Genomic DNA, 3,164 nt, shown 5'->3' on the forward strand with positions numbered 1-3,164 from the left:
CTATTTTTAAGCTTCTAAAAAAATTTTAGGTTAAAAAAATGTAACATTTTCCTAAAGCTGTTTAGCTAAAGAACTCTCTCAGTACTCTTACAGAAACAGCAACCTCTTTCCCTTTATAACTACTTGGCAATTTGAAAGAGATATTAACAGCTTTACAAAAAACATTGACTATGGCAGTATTTTACTCTTTTGATAACAGATATTACTGAAATATAGATTGCCTATCATACAAAGCACAATAGATTTTTTTTACTAAGTTATTTCTAGAATGATTATATATGTTTGAAAATAGTTAACCAGATATTAAAAATTAATCCAGAAGACTTGCCTTGTTGGAATTACTGACATTATCAGACATGATGTTGACCTAGGCAGCCGTGCAATCACTGGTCACACAACAGTGGGTGCCAGAAATGATATCAAACGAGTCAAAACCCAAAGTCCAGCTGAAGCTGAAAGAAATATTTGGCCCAAATTCTGAGACTAACACTAAGCTTTGGTGCATTCCTAAATGATACCTTGCATTTTTACATTTTCTATATTTGAGAGTTTTTGCAGACTCTCATCTTCTAAGCAACACCGGTGCGGGAGGGTGTAGAAAAGGTAGCTACCATTTAACCCATTTCATGAATGAGGTTCAGAGACTTGAAGTGAGTTCATGACATGGCAGGAACTACCAGAGCTGGTTTTCTGACAGTATTTTCTGGGTTCTTTGCTCAGTGACCTTCACTGTCGTAACCAGTGTTCCCTGAAAAGCAGAACTTAAGGGAGACTTGAGTGTAGGTAGTTCTTTGGGAAGTGATCTTTTTTTTTTTTTTAAGATTTTTATTTATTTATTGAGAGAGAGAGAATGATAGAGAGCATGAGAGGCAGGAGGGTCAGAGGGAGAAGCAGACTCCCTGCTGAGCAGGGAGCCCGATGTGGGACTTGATCCTGGGACTCCAGGATCATGACCTGTGCCAAAGGCAGTCGCTTAACCAACTGAGCCACCCAGGCACCCCTCTTTGGGAAGTGATCTTAAGGACCACTTGGAATGAGAGACTGAGGAGGGACACTAAGGCAGGGGTGCACCATTGAGTTCACTACTGCTTTGGACCACTAGCACTTGACCCCATGAGACTTCTGAGGGGCATTATGGATTGCACATCTGATGCATTTAAACACTGGATCAATGGTGGCCCTGTGGGCTTCAGCCTTCAGCCCCGGCTTTCTTTGTTGCACATATGACAGTGCCCATGGCTTTCCATGGGCTCCCCAGGACAAGGCAGCAGAGAAACTCGTGGGACAGGAAGTGAGAACTATGGTGTCAGGGTTGATTCTACAACGAGCGTACCTGTGTCAGAATTCTGGCACTGCTATCCCTGTGACCCTGAGCAAACTATTTCACCTTGCTGTGCCTGTCTCTCTATCTGGAAAATGGGATGAGAGGAACAGTCAACTTATCGTAGGGTTTCCCTGGTTTAACATATGAAAAGTGCTTAGACATATGGGAGATGCTTGGTGAGTGTTCGCTGCCGTGGTAGGGGCCAGAGTGTGTGGCTTTTGAAAGTCTAGTTTAGGATCTGCCCTGAATGATGGAGGCAGGGTGCTGAGCAGCAGAGTGATGTGGTCAGAGCGTGCTGTAGGAAGATCAGCTACCAGCATGTTCTAGATGTACTCAGAGGCCCCAGAACTGAAAGGTGGCCTTAGTGGATGCCCACCTGTGAAGCTCTCACTGACAGACCCCACTGTCACAGGTACAACCAACCATATTCTCCTCAAGATCAACAGAGAGATGAAAAGAAGTTCCTGGCCTTGCCTGCCTGGACTCAGTCCCTGAGGATATGGATATCAAATGACAACAGCCTGGTGCTTTAGAGACTGGAAAATAGAAGGAAGCCTGCTGTTTACATTATTTAGTAGCTTGGCATGGTTGAAGGAACATGGGATTAGACTTTCAGATTCATATTTGTGCTCTGGCTTCAGGGACCTTTGGCAAGTTCTTGACTTCTCTGAGCTCTAAGAGAGTTTATAAAATAAGGAGATTATGTCTACCCCATAGGGTTTTTGAGAATTAATTTTTGAGGTAATGCTATACAGACCTTGGTACAATGTAGGGCTCTTAGTAGGCCTTCAATAAATAGAATGTTTTGAAGTAGATATTAATATGATGATGATGATGATGATGATGATGATGATGATGATGATATAGGGTTTTATAAAGAATAAAACAGATGAGGTAGTGCATCACCTAGCATGGTTTTTGGTATACAATAGGCTCTTAATATCAGTTTGCGTCTGTCCTCCCCTCCCATGTGCTGCTTGCCTTTTCTCTGGAGTCTGTTGCCATGGCAGCCAACGCCTACACACCCCATCTCTGGCTCACAGTTCAATGACCAAGTGTGAATTCATTGCTCCTCGGTTCTCCAGTGCCCAGGATGACGAGTTAGAGAACCCCTTGAAGGTTCCCACTGACTTCCCAGTGGCATTGCCTCTCAGTGACTTGCAGAATATCAGCAGCAGTTTCTCATGGACCCAGGCCCATGTGATCTCAGTGGGACCTGCCACCCCTGACCAGCCTGGCCTGTCTCAGGACAGTTCAGACAGAAACTGCTCTCTTACAGATTCTCAGCCAGAGCTATGCTCAGCCACCCACATCTCAGCCTGTCATTAGACTTTTTTTTTTTATTATGTTATGTTAGTCACCATACATTACATCATTAGTTTCAGATGTAGTGATCCATAATTCATTAGTTGTGTATAACACCCAGTGCTCATCACCACATGTGCTCTCCTTAATACCCACCCCCCTGAAACCCTCAGTTTGTTTCCCGGAGTCCATGGTCTCTCATGGTTCGTCTCTCCCTCCAATTTCCCACCCTTCATTTTTCCCTTCCTTCTCCTACTGTCCTCCATGCTGTTCCTTATGTTTCACAAATAAGTGAAACCATATGATAATTGACTTTCTTGGCTTGACTTACTTCACTTAGCATAATCTCCTCCAGTCCCATCCGTGTTGATGTAAAAGTTGGGTATTCATCCTTTCTGATGGCTGAGTAATATTCCATTGTATATATGGACCACATCTTCTTTATCCATTCATCTGCTGAAGGGCATCTCGGCTCTTTCCACAGTTTGGCTATTGCGGACACTGCTGCTATGAATATTGAGGTACATATGGCCCT

Source organism: Zalophus californianus, chromosome 4, assembly GCF_009762305.2.
Source record: "Zalophus californianus isolate mZalCal1 chromosome 4, mZalCal1.pri.v2, whole genome shotgun sequence".
Taxonomy (NCBI): Eukaryota; Metazoa; Chordata; class Mammalia; order Carnivora; family Otariidae; genus Zalophus; species Zalophus californianus.